Below are 10,803 nucleotides of genomic sequence, written 5' to 3'. Positions count from 1 at the left end.
CGGCGTAGTTAGTAAATGCGATTAACCGGTTCTTCGTATTCCGAAAAGTGAGTAAAAATTATTTACCTACTTTTTCGTTAAATTTATAGCAAACAGGAAAGGGAAATTTCCCTATTTGGGCGATTTCTCTTGAGTTGCATTTTAATACAAAAATATTGAAAAGTATTTATACCTACAAATACATATCGCTAGCTTAGAAAGAAAAGTTGCTAAGTCCAATTTTAAAAATTTTACAGGAGAGGAAAAAATCTTCCTATAGCGTTTTTTTTTAACTATTTCGCAAGACATTGAATCAAACATATTGCATATATTTAATAAAAGATGTCGTATTATTTTGGCCTTATCGGATTTGCGGTGCTTCTTTTGGACTTAGAAAATTTTCCTTTTATTGCTTATGAAGAGGAAAAAATAAAACAAGTACCTTTATAATTTTCGAAACGATGCGTATTCAATTTCTCTAGCCTCCTATATCAAAATATGAGTTTTCATAAAAAGTGGACTTAGCAACTTTTCACTATAAGCTAGCGATATGTATGTATGTATGTAATTTTTTAGTACAATGCAGAGTTGTTTTTGTAATCGTGCTCTTTTTTAATCGGCCAAAATCGCTCAGGCGCTTATAGTGCCAATAAAGAAGAACAAGAACGATTTATTGTGGAATCTTTTTCCGCCGACGAGCAAATAAACACAGCATCTGATGTTTTGTTCAACATCCGCAGCCTACTATATGCAAAACAGGATAAAAGCCCTGCAACTCCACAAATAAGGGAACACAGATGCAAAATACGGAAACCAAGAAGTAGAAAAACCTGATTTTTACATACCTGCGGATCCAAGTCATAATAGGCAAGAATATGTAAGCATCTGATTTCTAACACACTGAGGGTACACACTATAGTGGTCCTTAAAATAACAACATCTAATTTTCGTAGGGGGCACCCCTTTAATTTCTTGTACGTATAAAATAAATACATCGTCGACAGTTTCAAAATTACAAAAAACAGGGCTACCAGGGCTTGAAAAAATTTAAAATATTAAAAAACATGGCAAAACCTCAACAAAGTTTTGAATTGAATTATAATAAATTTTAAATATTACTCAAACTTATGACCGGCTGCACCAATGCAATGACACAACTTTGTTTGGAAAGTTTGTCATTTTAAATTTTAATATTCTGATAAGTTTTAAAATTGAGTGCTGAAACTGAGGATTAGGCCTATAAATGTATAAATTAGCTAAGTTTTAGCTGGTAAAAATCAAATTTTCCTTCGGTATAGTACAATCCTAGGGGTGATAGCATTAAAATTCCGATCTTATTTTTGTTCTGAACAACCCTAATGTACATATATGCATATAGAATTGTTGTATTCTTTTAGTGCAGTTATTGACGAGTACAGAGCAAAAAATATATGCAATTATTAGAAAAGCGGTGTGACGTTTTGAGCTTTTCGATCTGGCAAAAAAAAAACAAAAAATTCAAAATTAATTTTTACTATTGAGAAATGAAAAATATTTGCTATTTTTATAACAAAATATAAAACTCAAAAACTAATAATTTTTTAATGATCAAAAATTATCACAAAGAAACCATTATTTCAGGGCGATAAAGTGAAACTCGAAATATTTGTTTTATTTTTTTACTTACATATTTGGAAGCTTTTGGCTTTTTTCCGTCCTTTGCAGCCTAGAAGCCATTGACAGGCTAGCCGCTGACAGAAGGCTGCATATCTGTTGGATGCCCGGCTACCAAAGGAAGACTGCAGAGTTATTACTGGATTGCTTACGGAGCATATCCTGCACTGAACCAAAAATCCATCTCTGGATCAAAGAAAAACTTTGCTTACTTTAAGGTCGAAAATTCTTCCGAATGACTAAAAAATTCTCCCGAATGAGTAATTTTTCTTTGGAATGTGTAAAAACGTACATGAAAATATGGAACCGTTGATGTAATCTATCTTTTTGAAAAAATGTTGGGCATAAAAAGAGGATAAAACTTGTTTTTTTTTTTTTGAGTGTGGTAGCTGCTGATGCACTAAAAATTGACATCACTAGCGTGGACAGGTGCAGGAAGCGTCGTGAGCGGGATAACAGGGAAACTTTGACGCGCCTTCTCTGCCGATATCCTGTACTACGAAAAGCACAAAAAGAAGGAGTTATGCCAAAGTGGCCTTGAGATATCAACCACAAATGAGTTATCCTAAAAATTCGTCGTGGCTGCACTTTTGCTGGTTTTGGGCTGCAACCGCGCTTCACTACAAATATTATGGAAGATTTCCGATAGTATTATTTTCGGAACTGGGAGTGTCACCCTTTTCGATATTTTAGATCTGCCTTCAATTTTTACTTCACCGGAAGCAATACGTGTATTTCCAATCAGCAAACTTAATCGATTTTCCACAAATTCGTATTTGGGTCGCATGATTTTCAGAAGTCAATAGAAAATATTTGCGTTTCTAATTCGATGACTGCAGTGGTGTACTATGCATCTATGCACAAATACTCATCAAAATCATTTCGCTTAGTAATACTACACACATACATACGAAAATACGTCGGAATGACTAACTCATTGTTTATCCGTTTGCTATACTTACATATGTATGTATGTACATATGTTCGTTTAGCTGTGTGAAGGACATAAACGTTTGGCGTTTGCCACAAAATCGTTGGCCGGCTTATCGAAATGGGAAATCGATTAAATTGCAACGACTGAGTGCACAGCAAAAACCAGGCAACCAGACGTGACCAATGCCAATGCACAGTAATGTGCATTGCATACAATGGTTAAGAGCCAGTAAGCTAACGCGTACGCGTGAGTGAAAGCGTCAGTGGGTGAACCAGCTGGTACATATGTATATGGGTGTGATGCGCTATGAGTGTAAGCTAAACTAGTAGCGTGTATGGTGCTGTGTAGTTGTTGTGGGTGGACTGCGGTTAACTTTCTTTACGATAGTTTAGTACACGCCTGGCGCTCATAAATTCGTTTAAACCACCGCAACGTTGGCTGGCATTTACACCCATGCGCACGCACACACACACAGTTCTAAGTATGTTTTTAGTGAGAAAAACATAAACACACGCGCACATACATGAACCAATTTCAGCGTTGCTTTAATAAAAAAGAGTGCATGTATTTAGCTAGAAAATTGTTCGCTTTGTGAAATCGTGTACACTAATTTGAAATCGATTTTCAAACCGATTTTTGGAGTGAAGTGAGCTATTATTTTAAAATTGGTTTAAATTTTATTTTTTTTTTTTAGTTTGGCTTAACACATTTTCCTCTGGCATAACTTTCACTACTCGAAAGGTGTATGGTATAGAATTCTTTCGACTGCACAAACCAATTGAAAACAAGATATGATGGCATCTAAGGGTGGGTGGTTTTGGAACAGAGGCTTTATCAGATCACCCTCTCATAGAATTCCGACTAGGAATAAAACTTATCACGCATGCATGGTTGTTGGTCTCAGACTATGATGGTTATATAGCTGGTCAAATTAAATTACCTTATCTAAAGTGTGGAAGAAGAAGGCAGTAGGTACGCAATGAGAGCCTTTGTTGATGTTAGGGGGAGGGCTTTTGACGGCGCTGATTTTCACTCAATTTACTCTGTGGCCCGGCGGAGAGAATAATAGCTGTTTCATCATAGCAGAGAATGTTCTCAGGTCAGTAAACTCTCACCTCTCTTTCGATGATTGCTTGTGGTGACTGATGATTTTTCATGGCCTTGCCTTCAGTCTCAGCAAGACAACCCCTTTTTTTTGTTTATGCGGAAAAGAGAATTCGAAGCTATTAGCTTTCCGGTGTCTAGCAGTCCAAGTCTTTTTGCGGAAGGGAAATATCTAGGTTTAACTTTAGATATGAAGCTAAAGTGGAAAACTCATATCGAGCTGAAGGTAAATTAAGAGCTGAAAGTTTTCGTGCAATGTCGGTTAAACTTTAAGAAATCTTGGGGTCTGAGTACGGAGGCATAGATTTTTGGTTCTATGTTTACCGGGCTAACTATAAGAGAGTGTGTTTATAGACAGTAAAAATTCAGCAGTGACTTCTAATAGTTTTTTAGTGTTTCAAGCCCTAGATTTTGCATTCCGCGAGAAGCAATTAGAGAGTATGTCATTAGTTTTCCTATCTTTGTGACCTCTGTAGAATCTGTATACCTCTACCGAGTGTTCCTTGACTGAAAATATAATGTTTAGATGATTTTCTGCTCGATATATGAAAACATCGGTTTTCCTATCGATACATCAAATCAAGGTATGCAGCTACGACAGTTCGACGTCCTCGTTAACCGAGGCTAGAAGCCTCTCTTCCTCCGCCCTGTCATAGAACCGTCTGATGCTGATAATGGATCCCTCGGTTGAGAGAGCTTCCCCAGCACTTTCGGCTTCTGACTCTATTTCCTCTGGTGCGGAGGGTTCGGAGAGGAGCCAGACATGGGCAAGCGGGCGGTAAGGAAGATTCTTTTCATCCACGGCTTCAAGATTGGCGGCCTTCCAAACCCTACCAACGAGAGGCACTGCAGCCTTGTACATGTAAAGACAACACACTGGCTGCAAAATTGGCAAACTACGCTCCTTTGAAGTATACACATACTCATACTCATACTCACACATTTACTCATACTCATACTCACACATTTACTCATACTCATACTCATTCTCATATTCATACACATACTCATACTGATACTACTGGTGCGTACTCATACAAATATTCTTCTTATAATTCGTTTCATATTTATTTTGTATTCATATCTCCCTACCCTCCCTACTCCAAACTCTTACTCCTTAGGCCTCTTTTCTATTCCAATGGGAACAATTTTAACTACCTAATCCAATTTTATCAGCATAAACTTTTCAATTAATGAATTGATTACCCAATTTATTTAATGTCACGCACATATCCCAATTACTTCTAATTTCAAATCTTTTTTTCCTCTTTCAATGAAATGAGTTGCACTCACGTACGCAATTTTATCCCGACACGATTTGGATATAATTCACAATTTTAAGGCGATAATAATTGAATTTTATTTTTACATAATGCGGAAGCATAAACTTTGTAGCGTACTTAAGCGCGTAAAGTACAAAAAAAAAAAAAAAAACTCATAAAGAATTTGAAGTAAGTGTTAAGAAAATTCTAAAAACTTTCAAAGCGTAAAAACAAAGCCGACTTTTTGTAGGAGTCATGTTGATCTCGCATAAACCTGTCAAAGATAATCCAACCAACTAAGCCCGGCCACAATAAGAAGCTTGAGAAGCTATGCGTAAAAAGAAACTTCTAAAACGAAGATTGTGCAAAGGAGTGAGTTTTTGTTTAAAACAGAAAACTTCGTAAATCCCAAAGCACAAAACCGAGCAGAGAGACACTAGGAAGTAAAAAAAAAACGGAAAATGTTAAACCAGCGCTTTTATGCCAAAACTTGCGAGCGCACATACATACATATGTGTGTGTGTGCGTGAATTTATGCACTTATGCAAGTATGAGTTTGTAGTGACAGGAAAAAGTTAAGAGCTTATTTTTTAAACCGCCAATAAACAAACAACAGACTTGCTTTTGTTTCGTACAAAAAAAAAAAAACAATCATAAAAATATGAGCAATGTGCTTGGAGCTGCAAAGCAGAGAAAAAGCGAAAAAACTCATGTGGAATAAACATTGTTTGTTACCGACATCGCTGGCCTGACATAGCTGCCTTTGTTCCTTTGCGTCAGCAATTGGCGCTGAGCAGCATTTTGCGGCCACTTATTCTTTGCGCGTATGCCACAAATGACACCAAGGGGGAACAAAATCACGTATGAAGGCAGCAGTTGGCCATGCATATACATAGATATCTACATATGTATGTATGTATGTATGTACATATGTTGGAAGACATACGTTGAAATAAATCATTGTATTAGATGTATCTTGGAGCATTCCAAGATAAAAAGGTCGGCCTCGTCGAGCACTTTTTATGGGATATTTGTTTAAGTAACTCCGTCAACCTAGAAATAAGAATAGCTTTCAGAGACAAACGATTTTTTGCATTAATTTAATACATCTCATAAATTGCAGAATGTTCTGAATAATTATTGGAAGCACATTAGCCAAGCATTCGAAAACATACTTGTTCTTATAGAGGTGGGTTGCTTCAAGTTTCTCTACCATTTTCTTCCGTTTCTGCGTTATCAAATAAGAGGTCTATAGTCCATATATTTAGCATGCATACAAATACCAGATAGGTTTTTAGTAAGCAGTTTATATGGAGTTTTGACTTAATCTCCTTATTTTTATTTGCCAAGTGAATTCCGTCCGCAGTAGTCCGGATCGATGAAAATTTCTTCGAAGCGATTACCATCTTACGAGCAGATCTCAACTGTTCTAATTATGTTTTCTTCATTGTTAGTTTATTTTAGCGCTATTAGCTCAAACTGAAAAGCAATATCGTCGTCAGGTGGAGAAATACTTTGTAATTTTTTTCCTGCAGAATCTGCATCGCTCATGCGACTGCATTCCCAGTTTATTTAGTTAGGTTCAGCCCGCAGTGTTGTCTAAGAATTTCTGTGTTGATTATTAAGTTGGTGATGGCAGTTGACTAGCATACCTTTTGCTAGCTCTTCAGGCACTACATTACAAGTTTTGCTGTTACCTGTAGAGTTTTGTTGTGCTATTCTCGACTGTGTTAGCGACACCGATCTTATCGCTATCGTTACCTTAGGACTTTCATAATAGATGTCGGGAAATTGTGATAATGATCCCGAAATTGGTGCAAACTCATTGCAGCATAGCCTCAATAACCGTTTGGAAGAAAGCAATGTTCTGGTTTGATCATGAAGTTCACACATCTTATATTTCTCTCTTATCTTATCTTATATTACTACCTTTCTACCCATTGATTCCAAATATCTCAACCTCAGTCCAAATATATCTTTTCCGGTGCTTCGTCAACCAATTAACCATCAAGTTCTCATGTGTTGGTTTATTCGATGTGTCTGAGATATACCTACCCAGCTTATTTTATTACTAAATTCAATTCTATGCAGTTATGCGAACACATGCTGGCCTTTGTGTCTTGGTGAGCACCGTTGTGTAGTTTTATCAACCCCCAAACTGGCTCCGTAAGTTAACATGGGTCATACTATCACCCTACAAATAAATCCCTCTCAATTTGCTTGGAGATCAACCCCAAACTTTTCAGACCTTGGATAATCTTACAACTTCCTTTGCTGCTCCCTTTGCGTGTAATATCCAGGGTAATCTGCAAAAAGATTTTCCCGCAAAAATTTGACCAATTTCGTACCTCTTCTGCGTTTGCTAAGCTGGCAAAGCGAAAATATAAGTAGATTAGGGTGCATTACATGCAAAAAAAAATAAAAAATCGGTACTTATTTTGCATCGGAAATATAAAATTTATTATATTTTAAAACTTCCGCTTAAATATTTCGGAAAAGTAATAAAATTTACAATTTATGTAGGTATTTGAAAATATCTTCAAAAATAGATTTTTTTTACAAATAAAATAAGTTTTTAAAAATATATTTATATATTTATAAGGCCTAAAGTAGCCTTAGAATGCAGAAGGATTCTCAACTTGCTGAAATAAAAATTATCCTTGACTTAATCAAACTACTAATATAAAAAGGATTTTATATATCAGACCCTACAATGCGTTTTGCCCTGAAATTGCGCACTCTTGCTTTACACTCCCATATGACCTGCTTTATTCATAAAATATTGAAATAAAAACCGGCATAATAAAAGCGATGCAAAATTGTTGGCTGCCGACAGCATGAAAAAAGGAGAAAAAAACAGCTAAACTTCCTCCAACATTTCAGCTCGTCAGCGCGCGAAATTACGTGTTGCGTGGAGCAGATAGTACTTGCAAATATGCATATATGAATGCACAAATATATATCACACACCATCTTTAAAATAGACACCAATCAAAATTTGGCACTTTTGAAATTATGTGATAAAAATATACACAGAGCTTTTATTTACCTTTCAGCAAAAGCTGGAGAAAATTTTTTTAATAATTTGTTAAAAAAAGTACTAATTTAAAGTCTCCCTTGCTCATATGCTTATCATGTGCTAAGAAATAATTTTTAGCATTTTCTGACAAACGTGTAAATTTGAGTTGTGACCTTTTTGAAGACGGTATGTGATATGTATGTATGTACATACGCAAGTGAACATTTAGCTACATACATATATCATGTGTGGGGCAACTTCGTTTATGTAAATTTCCCATAAGCTGTACAGCGAATCTGGAGCTAAAATTGCCATTAGGGTAATTTTTGTATACTTCTCAGACAATGATTTGCGAATTTTTCCATTTGATGGTGTACTCGATAAGCATACATAAATAATGTTTTAAACAAAAAAAATGCTTTAAGTTTTGCCTGTGCATGTATTGTTTAAATTTTCGTTGAAAATATTGGTATATTGAATGCTTATTTTAACAATTTTATTTATTCGTATCAACCGTTGGAAAAATGCATCAAAGGCTAAAATAATATTCATTGCCTAAATGAGTTCCTGGCGTATGGCTCTAAGCAAATCAGCTGAATACTATTTTTTATTACTCCTAAACTTTTTGTGACTTAATTTAGCTTTTTAATTACTTCGCCATAACTGCGATCACGCAAAACTTTTTCGTTATTGTAATGCACTTTTCTTCAGATTACGGTGCAAAACTTATATCTGCACCTGCACTTTTATATCTGCATCGACACAAAAAATGTGAAAGAAGCAAAGCGCATTATTTAAAAGGCATAAAATATCTTGACGCTCGCACATATTTAGTCCTAAAGCACATACATACATAAGTACCTACAATGCTCTTACATTCCACTACTCTAACTTCAAGAACCAAAAAAAAAACAAACACATAACCCATAAAGCATCAGCATTTTCAAGAAAATCCAACAAGTTAACTTTTTCTTTAAAATTTTTCATTTATACCTTCTTTCGTTTTTTCGTTTTCGTTGACCTCAGTTTTATAACCGTTGTTGTCGTCAAAATTTTTGCTATTATTTTTATTATTATTAAGCATAAAAGCTTCCGAAATGGCAGCGACACCATATGGCTTTTACTCACGAGAATATGGCTCCATACAAACAAACATATGTCTCAAAATCACTTAAAAAGTAAAAATACTGGTGAACACATTAGAGTGCCTCACTGAAAAAAAATGCGGGGTTACCGAGGGAATTTTAAAATTTATTATATCTTAAGACTCGTGCCAAAATATTCTCTAAAAATATAAAGATTTACATGAGCTGGGCCGATTTCAAAATAAATTAAAAAATCGATTTTTTTTTTAACACAAATTATTTTTCTCAAAAAATCATCTCCGATGATAGAAGAGTTTAAAATTAAAATCTTTGCATACCACTTTTTAAAAACTTTATCTACGGAATCAATATAAAGCGATTTTTTGGAGGCGTTTTCGAATCGATCCAGCTCAAGTAAATCTTAATATTTTTGCGCATTATTTTGGTAAAAGTCTTAAAATATAATAAACGCATTTCATAATTCTGATGGGAAAAGAGTACCGCTTTTTATTGTTTTGGTATGGAGAGTGAGGCACACTAATGTAATTAAATATTTTTTTTTAACCAAACGATTTTTTTAATCAGGCTCAGTGAAATAATAATCTTTGGAATTGAATGCACAATTTTCAAGGGGAAAATCACTTTAAAAATTGGATGCAAGTGCTTATTCTTGGGAAGCGAAGTCTAGGGATGAGGGGAGATTCTGATTTCAAGGAGGTCTTGAGCAAAAAATCCGGACTCTCTATCACTGGATGTTAGTTGTGAGATTGAATATTTCCACCTTTGCCCACAATGGTGACAATGGCGAGACCTTGATGGACGCACTCATCTCGCCTGCCGCAGTGCCATACTAGATGATAGGTAGCGTCAGCCGAAAATCTCCTGCGAGCAATACGACTACCTCACCCATCAGCAAACGGCTGCCGCGGATATCTCGCAAACTTCGATCGAGTGCAAGTTGATGTATCCTGACTCGCAAGGTTCAGAGGACATTTACGCGCCGAGTGTGCTCTTCGTCCGCAGAGCAGGGTCGCTGGTATCCCAGAGGAGGCAACAGTTAGTGCAACATTTTTATCCTTGCACAACTGTGCCTGTAGCAAATTTAGCAGAAATTTGTTGCCAGTTCCCCCTGGTGCGTCTCTGCTCTCCCCGCGGCACCCAATTTTATGGGAAATTTACCTTTGCTCGGAAAATAGTTTAGGTTCTGGCGAAAGTCGCAAAGCTTACCAAAACCTCACCCGTTTGACACCTCTATTTAAATATTTCATTTAACTTGTCTATTAAAATGATTTTAAATTTCTAAACGGGTGGCAACTCTCTTCAAAAATATTTTCGTAAGAAAGCTCTCTTAGCCCTCAGTTCGTTGATATCCACATTAAAACATTTCGTTTAACTTGTTAAGTAAGTTGATTATGAATTTCTCAACAGGTGGCAATGCTTCAAAAATATTTAGAAATAAATTTGTCTTAAACCTTTTTTATTTGAAACCCATGCTAAAATATTTGATTTTAATAGTTAGTTACATTGATTTTAAGTTTATGAAAAGGTGGTAACTCTCTTCAAAAATATGTTTGAACCTTTTGTTTGACACCCACATTGTTGTAAACATATACACTCACTCACTCTCACATTTATAATATTTGTAGGTATGCTGCTGGGCAAACACTAGTTTAAGTTAATTTGTATAACTTGCATATTTCACATGAAGGCCACTTGGACCTTAAGGCAACTAATTTTTATCCTTCGAAGAACCTAAATCTCCGGGGA

Source organism: Rhagoletis pomonella, unplaced genomic scaffold (genome assembly GCF_013731165.1).
Source record: "Rhagoletis pomonella isolate Grant_MI unplaced genomic scaffold, Rhpom_1.0 Rhpom_scaffold_00011, whole genome shotgun sequence".
Lineage (NCBI taxonomy): Eukaryota > Metazoa > Arthropoda > Insecta > Diptera > Tephritidae > Rhagoletis > Rhagoletis pomonella.
The sequence above is the reverse complement of the archived record's forward strand: the minus strand, read 5'-3'. Positions refer to the sequence as shown.